At 41.6% G+C, this 17797-nt stretch overlaps 1 pseudogene across 1 annotated transcript; it reads left to right on the top strand.

The window, feature by feature from the left end:
* The first annotated feature begins 757 nt into the window (after positions 1 to 757).
* On the top strand, positions 758 to 15081 carry LOC311091841 (sphingosine kinase 1-like; annotated as a pseudogene). The gene is made up of 4 exons: positions 758 to 809; positions 1392 to 1486; positions 13037 to 13152; positions 14242 to 15081. The product of its transcript is annotated as a sphingosine kinase 1-like (transcript).
* The last annotated feature ends 2716 nt before the right edge of the window (positions 15082 to 17797 follow it).

The following is a 17797-nucleotide window of genomic DNA, read 5'->3' as shown; positions in this document are numbered from 1 at the left end:
CAGGCCTTGGACGGGAGGCGTGGATTACCCCGCCAAGAGGAAGCGGATGCCGGACACAGCTGCATCGCGACGGCCCGCTCCACTGGGGGGATATCCACATACCCCTTAGCTGCCCCGCCGTCGAGGGTGGCGAGGGGTGAGGAGCCACTAGAACGGCTTCGGGCACTATACGGTGCCTTCCACGTCCTAGAAAGCTCCTCATGCACTTCCGGAAAGAAAGGTACCGGGGCGGCGCACTGAGAACCAGCACGGCCCGCCCCGAGAAACCAATCGTCCAACCGAGAAGGTTCGGGACGTGGTGGAGGATTCCACGCAAGCCCGACCTTCTCGGCGGCCCGGGAAAGCATAGCAGTCCATTCTGGATCTGGCTCGGACAACGCTACACGCCCCGAGGGGGGCAACGCAGCAGAGTCGTCATTTCCAGAGGACAGCTCCCCCTCCGATGCTGCGATCGACATCTGATCGTCAGCTGGAGCCCCAAAGGAAACGGTTGGCCATTCCGGAGAAGGACCAAGACGTTCACTAAGGAGCCCCAATGGCGACAGCGCTTGTGAGGCGTGAGGGGCCCGCGGAGGATGACTCGACGGGGAAGCCCTCACGGTAATCCTCAGATCACCCTGGTCATGCACTGAAGTAGGTCTATTCTGCGGGGCAGAATAGACACTAGATCGGGGCATAGGCGAGGGGACTGCACCTCCCTTGAGGTAAGCAAGTCTCGATCTAAGCGCTGCGATAGTCATATTCCCGCAATGGGAACATGAGCTATCCACAAAAGCTGCCTCAGCGTGTTGAATGCCCAAACACGAGAGGCAACTGCTGTGGCCATCTGCTGGCGCCAGGGAACGACGGCATCCAGAAACGCACAAGCGGAATGACATCTTGAAAAAGACGCAGGGTCACGCTTGTGTTGCTCTTTTAGTGAAAACAAAAAAATAGAAACTCTCTTTCAGTGCTGAGGCACCCAGGGGTAGCCGTGGTGTGAATAACACACAGGGGAAACGCCCACCGATACCGACACACACACACAATACACAAACAGCACACACAATACACAAACAACAAATGTGAAAACAGCAGTTGAGAGCTGCAATGCTCGCGGCCACCGCTGATCGCGCCGTCACACCAACACGAATGAGAGTCTTCTCGTTCTCAGTAAGCAGTCTGTAGGTTCAGAAGTCAAACGAAAGCTCGGCTCCGAAGTGAAAGACAATGTGTGCGTGCGCCCGCTTCCTATTTATACCCGCGCGGCGTTATAAACGTTACGTCGAACGTGAGCGACTGAAAGGGAACTGTAAATATCGCCTCCTGCTGGTGGAATTCAGCAATGCAAAGATTGCAGAAAACAGAAGGATGACATGATACATTTGTTTCTTTTGTTTGTTTCTTTCCAGAACGCCAGAACCACGCACGTGAGCTAGTGCGGGAGGCAGACTTGTTTCAGTGGGATGCTCTGGTCATCATGTCTGGTGATGGCCTACTATTTGAGGTATTTAGCAGACATGCTGTAGCATTTAGTATGTTGTACAATTTAGTAAAAAAAAAATCATATTGCAGTTAGTTTGACAAATACTGCAATTCCGATTTCATTGTAGCATTTTAAAGGGTTAGTTCACCCAAGAATGAAAATTCTGTCAGTAATTACTCACCCTCATGTTGTTCCAACCCCATAAGACTTTCGTTCACCTTCGGAACACAAATTAAGATATATTTGATGAAATCTGAGAGCTGGCTCACTCCTTCATAGGCTTCTATGTAATCTATATCTGCCATCCCAGAAAAGTTAGTAAAGACATGGGTTGTAAGTCAGAACGTAGGCTCACTATTGGCTGTGCTGTTACACTACATGAACTCATGTCAGAGGCCCACACAGAAGAAAATGAATAGTTGAATAAAGTCGTTATTTTTGTTTGTTTTTTTTGCGCACAAATAGTATTCTCGCCGCTTGATAAACTTAAGGTTGAGCCACTGTAGTCACTTGGACTATTTTAACGATGTCTTTACTAACTTTTCTGGGATGGCAGATATCGATTACATAGAAGCCTATAAAGGAGTGAGCCAACTCTCAGATTTCATCAAAAATATCTTATTTTGTGTTCTGAAGATGAACGAAAGTCTTAAGGGGTTGGAACAACATGAGGGTGAGTAATTACTGACAGAATTTTCATTTTTGGGTGAACTAACCCTTTAACACCTCATATTTCTGTCACTTAGAAATGTAAGAATCACTTAGAAACAAAGAGAAAAAAAAAAAGACTGAACTTTGAAACAGCAGCTTATGAAACCTTCAGTCTAACAAACTATGGTTTTAGTCTCCAAAATTAGTAATGTTTTCCAATCATCTACTTAATAATATTAATATACTTGAATATGAATATGTTAATATTCATTGAATATTAATATTAAGTTGAATTATTAATGCATTAACACGAATTGCATTGAATTAAAATTGCAAGTTGTGTTGGTTCAACATCACTTTTGCACCCAGTTACTTCTGCTTTCACACGGGGTAGTTCTAAGTTCTAGGAACTCATATGAACTAGCCACTAGGATAGTCCCTCGAGAACTAATTCAACAATCCATGCCTGTTTGTTTCAATGGAAACTAATGATACTTTAAATAAATTTGAATGCATTAAATAAAGTTTGTTTATTTATTTATTGTAGCGCTAATGTATAGGCAGTTATTATGGCTATATTTATGGTTTATTTATGCTTTTTTTAGGTTTAAAACATAGTGACATTTAATTGTCGAGTGGCTAATGAACAACTTCAGAGAGGAAGAGGTGCCAGCGCAAGTACCTTTGGTAATGGCACTACTGCTGGTGGGACAGCCCCCAGTGGCGTTTTGTACTCACCAAATTTTCCTGGTCCACAACCTAGATCTGAACGTTTTGTTTATATTCAGAGAGAAAGGAAGTGCCCCCACTTCTCCGGCTCAAAATCAAAATCTGATATATTGATTTATGATTGGATAGAAAATTGAGTCATGCGTGAGGGATAGAAATATGAGCGCTAGAGAGAAGGCCCTCTTCCTTTATGACCATTTGGAAGGAGAAGCAAAAGCTGAAATTAGATTCCGCCCTTTGGCTGAGCGGGAGAATCCGGACACAATTTTAAAAATCTGAGGTTTATGGTTCCTCCTCCTCCTTTGTCAGCCTGCAAAGACAATTCTTTGACAGAAAACAAAAAGATGGGGAGTCTCTAAAAGAATTTTCACACTCTCTGTGGGCTTTATCTGAAGAAATCAAGCGTGCTTACCCTAATAGGTTGACAGACCCAGATATATTAGTCAGAGATCAGTTTATGGAGCATGTACGTGATGTTTCACTAAGAAGAGAGCTAAAGAGCATTGTGCGCCAAAATCCGGCAGTTGATTTTATAGCACTGCGGCATGAAGCAATTAGATGGATGGAGGAGGGTGAGCGTCCTTCCGGACAAAATCGAGCCGGGCTTTACCACTGTGGGGTGGATATAAATGTTGAAGGGGCTTGTCATGCAGTTGGGGTGGGAAAAGGGTCGGAAGTTTCTGTTTTGCAGGAACAACTTAACCAACAGCAGTTACAGATTAATAAAATCCTGTCTGTCCAAGATTGAATCTGTGTTAAGCCAGTCAACTGCTCATCCCCATAACCCCAATTACCAGTTTACCCCAGAAGGTCAACCCATCTGTCTCCGGTGTCGTAAGCCTGGGCACGTCCTCCGTCAGTGTCGACAGGGGCCAAGACCGAGAAACAGCCAGTCTACCTAATGTCCAGCCTGAGGAAAACCCTGCAGTTACAGGACAGTCAGGTATGCATCATATTGATCCTAGCACTGTGACGAACAATCCTAGTCTTTCTAATCAGGTCTTGCCCCCTTCAAATGAGTCAGTCTCACTTGTAGGTAAATGCCCTGTAGTGGAGGTAAAGATGGGGGGTGTTAAAGTAAAGTGTTTATTGGACACTGGTTCTATGGTGACGACAATAACAGAGTCTCTTTTTAAGGAAGTCTTTCAACATTGGGGTGCACCTAAGCTCAAGTCATGTGGGTGGTTGGCTTTAAAAGCTGCAAATGGCTTAGACATCCCCTATGTTGGATATTTAGAGTTGGATATCCAGGTACTGGGTAGAACCCTGACGGGTTTTGGTGGTGAAAGATGCCCCTCGCACATTACAACATTCCATTCCTGGGCTGTTGGGAATGAATGTCATTGCTCAGTGTTATGGGGAGTTATTTGCACAACAGGGTGAAGATTTATTTGCTTCTCTATGTGCTGTTCAGGCAGAGGCCTGTTGGGAGTCTGCTCTCCGCTACTGTCGTCGCCAAGATGTGTGCCATTTAACTCATGAGGGTCGGGTGCGGGTTTTAGAAAAGGGTGGGGAGTTTATACCAGCTGGGTCACTTAAGTTTATTAAGGTCATCTGCCCAAAAGTCCCACATACGACACCTGCCACAATGTTGTTGGAACCTGGAGGCTCAGATCTTGCCCCAGGTTTGTTGTTGTCCTCGTCATTACTCAGTGTTACTAATGGTGTGACATATGTTCCGGTAGTTAATGTAGGAGCCACTGGTGCTACAGTCCACTCAAAGCAGGTGTTGGGGATGTTACACTCAGTAGTTGACATTCAGGCAGAGCAGCTGAGGTTTGAAGGGGAGAATGGAGAGGTTGCCCTAGTTAATATACATACTGCTGGTGAGCCACCTGCCTCCATCTCAGAAGCCCTTGCAGCTTTACACTGGTCAGAGCTTTCACCTGAAGAGGAGAGTCAAGCAAAACAGCTGTTAGAGAAGTATAGTGATGTCTTTGCTAGATATGATGGAGATCTGGGTTGTACTGATGAAATTGTACATGAGATACCTCTTTTAGATGATGCACCAGTCAGACAAAGATATAGGCGAATACCCCCTACACAGTGGCAGGCTGTGAAAGACCATATTAAACAGCTTATGGATAGCAAAGTGATTAGGGAGAGTAGCAGCCCTTACGCATCACCCATTGTCCTGGTGCAAAAGAAAACTGGAGAGCTACGGATGTGTGTTGATTACCGCCAACTTAACGCCAAAACAAGAAAGGATGCCTACCCATTACCTCGCATTGAAGAGTCTTTGGTCGCCTTGTCAGGTGCCCAGTGGTTCTCAACTCTGGACTTGGCTAGTGGCTATAATCAAGTTGCTGTTGCTGAGAGCGATAAGCCAAAAACTGCATTCTGTACCCCCTTTGGCCTTTTTGAATTTGAAAGGATGCCATTTGGACTATGTAATGCTCCCGGAACTTTTCAGAGGCTCATGGAGCGAATATTTGGTGACCAGAGCTTTCACTCAGTTCTTTTATATCTGGATGATGTCATCATTTTTGCTTCTTCTGTGGTCCAGCACTTGCAGAGACTGGAGATGGTCCTTAGTCGACTCCAACAGAAAGGGCTTAAGGCAAAGCTGAGTAAGTGCCACTTTTTCAGGAGGGAGGTGCAGTACTTGGGACATCGTGTGTCCAAAGAAGGTGTGGCCACTGATCCAGAAAAGATATCTGCTGTGAGTAACTGGAGGAGGCCCTGTGATGTGACTGAAGTTCGATCATTTCTTGGATTTTGCAGCTATTATCGTCGCTTCGTCAAGGGGTTTGCCCAGTTAGCAGCTCCACTTCACCAATTAGTGGCGGACGTGATTAAAGCCGCAAAGATGAGTAGGACCAGGCCAGCTGCAGTTCTACCCAGTATGTGGACTGAAAGATGTGAGAGAAGTTTTACTGAGTTGAAGAGGATGTTTACAAGTGCTCCCATTTTAGCATTCGCCGATTTCACCAAGCCTTTTGTCTTGGAGATAGATGCTAGTCACCAAGGACTAGGTGCAGTCCTGTCCCAGGAGAAGGATGGAAAATTGAGACCAGTGTCATATGCTAGTCGCTCATTGCGTGGTTCAGAGCGTAACATGGAAAATTACAGCTCCATGAAGCTGGAGTTCTTAGCATTAAAATGGGCAGTCTCGGAAAAGCTCAGAGAGTATTTACTTGGCAGCAAATGTGCGGTTTATACTGACAATAACCCTTTGAGTCATTTTCAGACCCTGAAGCTGGGGGCTACTGAATAAAGATGGGTTGCTCAGTTGGCAGCTTTCGACTTCACCGTGCATTACCGACCAGGTAAAAATAATGCTAATGCTGACTCTCTCTCTCTCGTCAATACAGCACTCAAGCAGAGACCACAGTTCTGGAGACTGACCAGCTGAGAGTAGAATCTTACCAGCCGCCCATTCCCGACAGAATTGAGGAAGCCATGTCTCATCAAAGTCGATCCAATACTGATCTGGCAACGTTGCAGGGGGCGGACCCTGTTTTGAAAGACTTTCTGTCTCTTTGGAGACAAGGAAGGTCTCCCAGCAAGGAGCAGCGGGCCAAACTCACCAAGGATGTCCAACCAAAGATCAAAGTGCCAGTACAGTGGCGAAGGTCTTAGTTGACTGTTGGTTTTATCGCTTCGGAGTGCCTAAACGGATACATTCCGATCAAGGGAGAAACTTTGAGAGTGCACTCATCGCACAGTTGTGTCAGCTATATGGGATTGAAAAGTCTAGAACAACAGCATACCATCCCCAAGGGAATGGTCAATGCGAAAGATTTAACAGGACCCTTCATGACCTCCTCCGATCACTCACTATAGAAAAGAAAAGGGCGTGGCCAAAGTACATCTCCCAGTTGGTGTGGGCATACAACACCTCTACCCACCGCTCCACTGGTCATTCCCCTTACTCATTGATGTTTGGCGTGACACCTCAACTCCCCGTGGATTTCCTCTTGGGGGCTACTGACACAGAGGAAACAAGCTCTTGGGATGAATGGGTCTTACAGCATCAGGAACGACTTCAGGTAACTCGTGAACTGGCCCGCAAGAACATGGAGGAGGCAGCAGATTACCGGCAACGAAGCCATAACCAACAGGTGTGTGATACGGGTTTCACAGAGGGTCAACTGGTCTATTTAAAAGATCATTGTTGCCAAGGTCGCCGCAAGATCCAGGATGTCTGGTCACCAGTATTGTACAAAGTTGTCAGGGCACCGACCGACCCTGGTGGGCCCTATACGGTAACATTGGTTGATGGAACTGGTAATGTCCGGCGAGTCCACAGAACAGAGATTAAAGCATCACAACTAGAGACTATACCATCCGTAGCAAAGGTCCCTCAGCCCTGCACAAAATCTACTTGCCCAGAAAGTAACTTGACTTGCAGTGATGAGGATGTCCTTACCTGGATAGAAGTAAGACCTATTCCAACCGCTGTTGTCACTACAGATCTGCCACCAACGGCTCCCAACTAAGCGTCAGAAACACCGGTAGGAGAGGATGAGGGTTGTGACGAGGGCCATGATGATGAGGTGGGGAACTCCCAACTTCAAGGCAGGTCGCCAGGTCTTAGACGCACCAGACGGGCAACAGCTGGGAAACACCAGAATCCTCACAATTTGCCAAGGTCTGCAGTATCCAGTGCCAATGTGGGGATGGTAGGGGCTGCTGCATCCCTTGGGGTTGATGTTTGATCGTCGGGGGCGACGATACCTTTTGGGAGGAGTGAGTGTGGGGATCTACTCAGGCAGGCATACAACACAGCTGCATCACATTCACTCAATCAATCATGTGATCTGTTGTAAGGTCACATGACTAATCAGGAAGTGATAAATGTTTGCTGGCTGCAAGGCAGACTCTTTTCGTGTTGATGCTAGACACTGTTGTGTGAGTTGGGCCCCCTTTTTCATGCAGGTAAAATTGTTCATTGCAGAGCATGTTTAATCACTGCCAGTAAATTTTAATACTTATTTCATTTGATTAGGGTAATTCTAGAGGCGCGTGTCTACTCTTCACGGAGGACACAGGCTGCTGAATGGAGTTTTAACATTTATGCGATCACCCCAGTGTGACTCGAGCTGCTGAGCTGCACTGGTAAATGCCTCAATATGTACATTTTCCATTGAATGTTTTATACCTGCATTGAAACATGTTTTAACGACTTTCTCTGTCTGTAGCAACGGAACGTTCACCTTTTCTCTGCATGTGTTAATGCGCTGTGGGACAGTTGAGCATACTGAAAAGTAGGCCTATATTTTCTAGTTATGTTTTAGTTGACTGTTATGCTGTTTAATGAGGTTGTTAACTAACATGCTTGGTTTCTTTTGAAAAGGGACCAGGCCAGCCACTGTTTTCCTGTAATTAATAGGCATTTCTTTATTGCTTCCTGTTGTTTGATTTTTTTGTTTTGTTTGGTTATCCATAATTTTGCCACTCATGTGCTACATTTATAGTATTTCTTATTTTGACTAAGTGTTGCCATTTATGCTGGTGATTCTCCTCTCTAACTATGTCTTCTGCGTAGGTTATCCTTGTAAAAGGCCGGATCCACACTGATGCTTTGCCCCTTCTCTTCAGGGGACCACACTGGGAGAGACACTGTATTGGTGTGTAACGACACTGACCGTCTGTCCGGTCAGATGTTCTGAAGTAGCGAATCATGATTGTTCTTCTCATGCTGACTAAATATGAACACTACACGTTCATATTCAGAAAGCCCTAATTGACTAGCTTTCTGACACAAGTCTCTACAAGCAGGCCCTGGTTAATGTTTTACCCGACCTAATGAAATCAACGAACAGGCCCCTGTTTGTTTCTCATACTATCACGTGCTGCGACCACAATTCCCTTACTGTGTCTAACGTTTGTTCTTTGTGTACTGAAGGAAAATTGCAAGACTTACCCCATTCAGTTGTTTTGGGACAACTAGGACTATCTTGCTTCTCTCAGCAAAATTATATGACGCCTCAGGCTGTCAAGTTAGTCTGCCCACAGAACTACCTTTGTTTTTGCCGAGTAACACATTCTCAAATAGCCCCCAACCCCTCACGTGGTATGCACCACGAGATGCAACAGATGCCGACCTCACAGATACACACACATACATACATATACACACAAACATCCGTTGTGTTTAACTTAATATCCTTTTAATGTATGTAACTCAGACTGGTATCTGAACTTCCTGTATGTATGTGTGATTAATGTTGTTTTGATCGTATAGTTATGATCTTCGAGTGTTGGCTCTGTATTTTTCTCTGAAGAATGTTCTCCCAGTAGAATCGCATCCTGTAACCCGATCTCATTGATAACGGGGGCGCAACATTCCAACGCACACACATTCCAAAACACACATTAACACACACACAAACACGCACACAAACACATGCAGAAACCCACCACACAAGGGACTTTTACCCATAACGTCACTTTTCGATGTACTATGTTTATAAACCATAGGAAAGCATGTATATATATCCTATTGTAACATTAATCGAACTGCAAATGCCTATACTAATGCATAATAATGTATCTTTGCATTACTACAACTTCTATATTCTATTTCTGATATCTCTGTAATCCTCTCCAGCTAACGGAGTGGAATTCCGATAGCAGAATGCAGTAATGTGCATTGTTTTATACATTTCATATTTCTTGAGCAAATCTTCTCAAGTTAAATCTCCTCATGACTCATTCCAGTGGGCGTCGTCCACTGGACAGCGGAACTTCTCCCTTTTTAAAATGCTCTGAGCTGATTCGTCCTCCACGCAATGGAGGCGTACACGGGACACTGATAAAAAGTCCAAACCTTCATTTCTCGCTCTCTTCTCCCTCCTCAAAACTTTGGAAACCCAAGTCCGGACCGGCTTCGGCCTGCTTCTCTTTTCTTCTCTTTTATTTCTTTTTATGTTTTTCTATAGTCTAGTTTCGTTTTCCTATTCGCCTCTGTTCATTCACGAGCTGAATGAACTTAGCCTGAATCATTCCCGGCAACTTCACCTCAAAGAAAGAGACTCTTTGAACCTCCCGCGCTCGCGCTCGCATGGAAGACACAGCACGCGCGCACCGAAGCAAGCCCTGCTTTCTTAAAGAAACACACGCACGCTGCTCTTAGGACACACGCACGAACTCGGCGTTCTTCAGCAACAAAGAGAACCATTTTGCAAGATAAGTTTATTGAACTTTTAATGTGATTTGATTCCTTGCTGTCTCTCAAAAGGTTACATTGCCTGTGATTTTGCCATGCTGAGATCATCTCGGTGATCTCTCTCATCCTGAACTTTAGTTTCACTTTCTCCCTTTCATCCTCTCTCTCTCTCACTGTTATTCGTTATCTTGTATTGTTTAACTGTATTGTATGTACATAGACATATAATCCGTGTGTATTGTGTAGTTTGATATATTCCTTAGTTCGATGTATTAGTCCAATTATTAAATTCCATATATACTTGATTGATCCTGTCTATAATTCTCACATTACTAGTCCCTGAAATGTTTGATCTAGCTACAGGCTTTACAATTTGATTATGGTTTAGTAACCTAAATTTTATAAGGACAAAAAGAATGGTTTCATGGCCAGAAGCTATTCCTTTCTGAAATTATAAGAAGTGATAACTTTATTGAGAGGGTTGGTAAGTTAATCTTATGGTCGTTTGCGGGACAGACAACTGTTCGATAATTAAATTAATTTTCCATTAAGGGTTATCTCATAATCGATCTGAAATAGGATTTTTGATATATGAATGATGAATTATAATTCGTTGTGATTGATTATTCATATATACAAATCGATCTATTTTCAACTTCGAATAAATTAACGCAACTGTAAAATGCAAAATATTAATCATATTCATGATTAATTATTAAAATTCCCTATAGATCATTTGAGCTAATAGTAATATTAATGTACAACCCAGTGCGGTTACAGGTGTGTACTTATAACTACAACACGGTGTGATATTTTGTAGTGGTATATAAAGATCTTAAGTGTGTAGTGCTTGTTGTGTTGCATGCTTCGACTGGTGTTGGGTTGCTGTCTCCTGTTTCTGTCTCTCCAGGGGCCTCCTGAGCAGGGGTTTTGCATTGGCTGATCCGACCTTCCTAGATTGAGGAAAATCCACCAGTCATTTATCACAGTATTTTTTAAGATTCGTTTTAAATAACTTTTCTACATCTTTTTGTACTAATGTAATAAATTTTGAAATACATTTACATTTCTGCCTCTTGTTGACTGTCCCTTTGCGGGGATAAACGTATTATTAGCCACACTACATTCACGTGAAGAGTTGGGGTTCCTCCTGCCCATCATCAGGGGGTGGCGTAGTCAGACTTAAAATAAGGTATACTGCATGGCAGGTACCACATCCCTAACTAAGCAAGCCAAAAGCCAAGGCAACAGTGGCAAGGAACCAAAACTCGACAGAATGGAGAAAAAAAAAACTTTGGAGAAACCAGGCTCACAACATCAACACCTCATTAATTCATTTGGCAGACGCTTTTATCCAAAGCAACTTACATTGCATTTCAAGGTACACATTTTTACATTCTTATCAGTTCTTGCTTTCCCTGGGAATTTAACCCATGACCTTGGCATTGCAAGCACCAATGCTCTACTGTTTGAGCTACAGGAAAGGTAACACACCTCAACGGGTACAAATTCATGACCATTACAACGTTTCTATTACCACTGTTTTAGTTCACTCTCCTTATATCTCAAGACATTTAATGGATTGTTTCATAAAGGTAGTTTCAGCAAACTTATGCATAAGCTACAAATTGATCTTTTTGTAACAGTTTATAATGTTTTTAGCATGTTCACTATTTGTCAAATGATCCTTCAGAAATCATTCTAATATGCCGATTTGGTGCTCATAAAACATTTATTATTATTATCACAGCTATTCCAGACTTTTGAATGATATTTTAATGCAAATACATTTATGTGCAAATAAAAAGGTGTGTAAATACTTTTTGGGGCCACTGTATGTAAAAAAAAAATTTTTTGTAAAATTATTTTTATATATAGTAAGATTCTGCCATTTTTCCCCCTCTTTAAATTGTACGACTAGGAATGTCATTAGTTTAGTCAAAAAAATGTGTCATATGTTTTTATACATTCAGAGACTGCTAGCTAAAGCTAAAGTTTGGTCTTGGCTGGTCCAAGGTGCATATATTTCTCCATAAATAAAAACAAAATGTCATAACCTTGTAATAACTGTCATAATCTTGTATAAAAAGTATACATCACATGTAATACCAACATCAAAGTATGTATGCTCCACCCATGGAAACCAAAAATCTCAGAAACCGAAAATCTGTATTACATAGCCTATTCCCTGCCAAAACCATACACAATATTTTAATGTATCCAATTCACTTCATGACTTAAAATAGTCTATAAAATCTAAAAAGTATTTGTTGCAGAATGCAGGTCTATGTTTTCAAGTGGAGTTAGAGTTAGGCACTGCTGAACCTTCTCCTAAAGATGAGTCACAGGTGGTCCTGCTCACACTGATACAATCCTTTTTCTAAGCAAACTCAGAGCCATGTATCACAAATGCAGATTTTTATACAAAGTAATCTTGTAACCAAGCATTGTGACTTAATTTAGGGAGAAAGGTAATTGGCAGTCATTTAAACAGTCACCTCTCTACATTTTGAGACTGGTGTTTGTGTAACTGGTCCTATTCGCACAACTCCAAATGGGATTCGAAAAATAATCAACCGGGACAGGAGGTGGGCGCCCTAACAATGAGACTAAAGATCACAGCCTCTAGTGTTGGTCACTAACGCTCCTCTTGAGGGGAAGGTTTACCTGCACAGCTCTTCCTACATACTATAGCTGATCTCTATTATATTTTCATCCATAGTTTGTCTAGATGCCTAAAATAGCTTTTAAAAAGGGTATGCATCTTTTTAGACACATTCCTTAATCAATTGAGTTAAAAATTAAAATTGTCTCAAAATATTTTGCCATTGTCTGTTTATACTGAGTTGCACCATCCACTATTTACACTTACTGTAAATAGCATCTACCTTTTTTTTACACTTAGTGTAAATTGCTGCTGCCAAACATTTTAAATAGTTTGACCTTCTTTTATTGTTGACATTTAGCCTTTTTCAAGTGTTATTTGCATAGTATTCCTTTAATAACCTGGAGTCCATGGGATTGTCTAGTGAACTCCTGGCTGCTTTGCCACTGACACGCACCCAATGTTTTCTCAGGTGGTGAATGGGCTGATGGAGCGTGAGGATTGGGAAGAAGCTATTCAGACCCCTCTGGGAGTGCTTCCGGGGGGCTCTGGAAATGCTCTGGCAGCCTCTGCACACCACTATTCTGGGTATGAATTTCCACAGCTCATATATTGCTTATGTGGAGTTATTAGCTATAGGGCAGCAGAGACCTTCCAGACCAATCTGGGAAATTTCTTTATCCAAATTTCTTGCTTGCAGGCCTCTTGGATCAATGTCAGTGAGTCATTGTTTAAGTCATTACTCCACTAAGCAAACCCAAAATCCTCCAAAGACACAACAATCTGCTCTCCATGTTCTGTCCCTCCTATTTCCCACAGAGCGGCACTAAGCAAATCTTTGCAGAACAAAGAAAATATATATATATAAAAAAAAAAATTCCAAACATCATCAACATAATTTAGCCCTGAGCTAAATTGCAAGGTTGTGAGACTATTACACACATTTTCTCTTTAATTCAATCATAATTTAAATAGTCATTTTAAAGATAATTAATGAATTAAAAATAATTATGAATTATTAAAAAAAATCGGAATCATTAACTTGTACATGTAAAAAAAAAACAACAACATGTGAATCTGCATTTTGGTTTAATAATTTAAGTGGTCCATTGTGACGTCAGCATAAAGAAATCCTGCAATTTGGCCTCAAACCTTTCAGTTACTAGTCGGGTTCATAGTGTAAAATTTTGGCCACTGTTTTGCTGTCTGAGATCAATTTTGGGGGGAAAGTTCTCTTGACATAGGGAAGTCTAAATGATCACGGACTGGTGAGACTTGGATAATGTGACTTTTTTTCTGATTGCTGATTAATTGCCTTTCTGATAAATTTTGGATTTAGAATAGTCATGGCTTTTACCAAAGATGTCACTGAAATCCTATTAAACAATCTGACAAGCAACAATAGTTAAAGAACCATAAAAATCATACACTGCATCTGACTTCATATGAATTGTTCCTGTGTTGTTTGGCTGGGTTGCAAGTGAGCTGAAATTTGTAACATCCAGCACCTTAAACTGAAGTTTCAACAAATTTAGCACATATCAGTGGGATAAACAGACAGACAGATCGTTAGTGGTCCTACAGGTGTCATGGAGGGAGTCAAGAGAAGATTTTGTGGTGACTGGTTTAAAGGGTTATGGTGTGCCTTGACTGATGTAGCTTGTGGCTGTTTTTCAGGTTACAAGCTGTGTCCAGTGAAGAGCTGTTGGTCAGTTGTGGCTTCATGTTATGTAAAGGCCTGGTGTCACGACTGGACCTCACATCTGTATGCATGGCCTCCAGTCAACGTATGTTCTCCTTCCTGTCTCTGGCCTGGGGCTTTGTGGCTGATGTAGACATTGAAAGTGAGAAGTATCGCCACGTGGGAGCTGCCCGTTTTACGGTGGGAACCCTGGTTCGTCTGGCTTCACTAAGGGTATAGGGGAAAACTAGCTTACTTACCCATAGAGAACTCCATGTTTCAATCCAGTCCTGCAGAGTCAATTGTATCATTTAGCCACACCTTGCCCCAGTCTAACTCTGATACCTGCTGTTCTTCAAATGACTCACTTGGTCACACTCTCCAAAATTCCAGCAACTCCAACAATGCTTCCAGGTCAAAGAAAACCAATCCATCCCCTTTTTCTGTATTTGGCCCTACAGACTCCCTACTTACCCCCCTCAACCAGCCAGTACCAGGCCACTGGACAGTGGTTCAAGGGGAGGATTTTGTACTAGTTGTGGCCATGTACCAGTCCCATCTTGCAGAAGACATGTTTGCTGCACCTGCATCCAGACTCAATGATGGCATAATCCACCTGATCTATGTGAAGATCTCTCCTGCGCCTATTCCTAGCTATGGAAAAAGGAGGCCACCTAAGTATAAACTGCCCTCATGTGGTTTATGTTAAAGTGAAGGCTCTGCGGCTTGAACCATACTCACCCAAAGGGATCATTACTGTGGATGGAGAGCTGGTAGAATATGGACCGGTACAGGCACAAATTCATTGCAGCCTTGCAAAACTCATAGCTGGGTGACTAAACAGATATGGTGCTGGCAGAGTTGTTCTTTTCTGTATAATGAAAGTAGAGACTGGGGCTACTCCAAAATAACAAATAAAAGTAGCCCATCTGATAAATGCATTGCATCAAAAGTCTTTTTAAGCCATATAATAGCTTTTTAATGTGACAACTTGAATTTTAATTAAAATTTTGTTTATTTACTGAAAATATTTTCCTCCGCCTTATACCTAAATCAAATCAGAAGACTTTCATTTGGTATGTGCCTCGCACAGAGCTACTGCACCATATGCTATGTACTTGGAATATAGTGCATTAATAATATGAACAACTTTTATAATGCTTTCGTGGTGTTTATTTTGTTATTTTGGGAGTTTGATAGACCCTACCACCTTTCACTTAAGTTATATGAAAAAGCCTTTTGTGTTCCATGGACAAAGTGATACCGGTTCGGAACAATGTTGAAGGTGACTAAATGTCAATTTCCATTTTTGATTTCAGAATGTGTGACTATTCTGTAATGCTGCAGTGCTATAACTATAGCAAATTTCAGCTTAAGCAGGCTACTGGACTGAGTTTTGTATTACTTGTGTGCATATACTGTATTGGTCAATTATCAATTATTGATCAATTTTGAAATATGAACTTTCCTTTCTGTGCTGTGTATGTTTTTAAACAACTTGCTAATTTCTTTGCAAAAATGTATTTGCTAATGTATTATATTGCTCAGCATTGCTGAGTAATGATTGTGACGACTTTAGATTGCTTAGTTTTGTACTATAAATTGAATATCTAATGTATTACGATATAAATGCTTCAAAATCTTTGATGTGCCTTAACATCGTGAAATCATCATCTTGTACTAAGTGAATGTTACAACAATCAGACATATTTTAGTATTATTTTAATAAGTCAAGATTTTAATATATTAAAGGGGTCATGACATGTTTTTTTCTTTTCTTTTATTGTGTTCCCTTAGGTGCAATTATAGTATTACTATAGTTTTTTGGACAAAAAACGTTTAAAATTTAGTGATTTATGACCTTTTCCCACCCTGTTTCTCATGCTCTGATTCAAACAGTCTGTTTTGGGGGTGTTTCCCCTTTAAGAGTTAAGTGTTAACACCCACTGTTATGATTGGATAACGTCAGTGCCTATGCATCAATTGTTAACGCCCCCTTGTCAAAACGTGCAGATTTTGCGGAGCTGTGTTTACCGTTACCATAGTAACGGGTGATGCGTGCGAGGCGATTGCAATGATGTTTGAGTCGGAATCAGAGGAAATGAACCATCAACACAACTAAGAATGGATCAGCCCGTCCACATAGAAAGTGTGAAAGTTTTGTCAGTTTAACAGCCTACATCTTTTAATAGCCTATGGGGCATGAACATGACGGTCATAAAACAATAAGTAGGCTAAAAAACACGGTGATTATTCATAATGAATTAAACTGCAATTAACGTTTTAAAAAAGTTTTAAGTTTTAAATAGCCTACATTACTTACAGTTTGCGTCGTCGTTGTGTAGCCCAGAATAGTCCACACGGCCTTATCTTGTACAAAAGTTTTCTGGCAAAGCCAGCATCAAACTGCGATTGTTCTCAACTGTCACTCATCCTTGAAATGTGGAGAACACACGCTTAAATTAACACTGCCGTGACTGGGACGTCCGCGAAAAATAAACTGCATCCATCTTCCCCTGACGTCTGGATCTTTCAGCAGCGTATATTATTCAAACATGTTGTTTGTCCACAGCCTGGAACAGCACATCTGCGTGTCGTGACATAGCAATCTTCTTGTAAACAGACCCACTTGCTGCACGTCGACTGAACACATGTGAAGCGCGTGACAGATGCGATGATGAAATGAGGCGTAGTTACCTTGTGCTTGAAGCGTAGTTGTCTACGCTGGAGGCGGTCATATGCAAACGACTGCTACGTCACTTCGTACCGTGACGTCACTTCATACCATGGATCCAGAACGAGCTGTATTTAGAGCTTGATTAAATAAATGCTTCGTTTATAATGGGGAGGACGTCTTAAGCTATGAAACTTGCAGGACGTTTTAATGGTACAAAGACCTCTTATATACCAAAAGATCAAGGCAAATTTGGTTTCTCATGTCATGACCCCTTTAATATTAGTATGTTAGGGACAGGGAATAAAGTTTTCTGATAGGAAAGTGGAAGTAACATTGGTTACCTATTAAACAATCAATGTATCCTAACAATAATACAAAGTTCAAAATTGATGTCAGAGCAGATTTAATGCTCAACTCCATGGTTTTGGAATAAGTGGCTGACTCATTTTCTACTGTTTAAAGTCGTGTTATATTGTCTGACTAATCTATATTTTCACTCTAAATTTTTCTATTGGAAAGTCAAAGCAGAGAGAGCATTTCTCTCTATTTTTTGAATAAAAGTTTGTTTAAATGCATGTTGTTTGTTCTTCCAATGCATGATAAATTCCTAATAAAAAGAAATGAATACTTAAGTACAAAACCGGATAATTCACAATATTTTCCCATGGTTCTGCTTGCAAAGTTTAATGCTTCACTTTTTACATTTAGTGCAACCAAAATAAAATAAAAATTACAAATGAAGCAAAAAATAAATAAAGAAAAATACAACACACACTCTGCGACACACCCCAAGCATTCACATGTCCACTTTTCTGTTAAATATATAATCTATATATTATATGCATTTCTATAGTCATGACTTCTGTACAGAGAAT

This window comes from Abramis brama, assembly GCF_963993115.1.
Source record: "Abramis brama genome assembly, chromosome: 11".
In the NCBI taxonomy this organism is placed as follows: domain Eukaryota; kingdom Metazoa; phylum Chordata; class Actinopteri; order Cypriniformes; family Leuciscidae; genus Abramis; species Abramis brama.
This window is presented reverse-complemented; position numbering and strand designations above follow the sequence as displayed.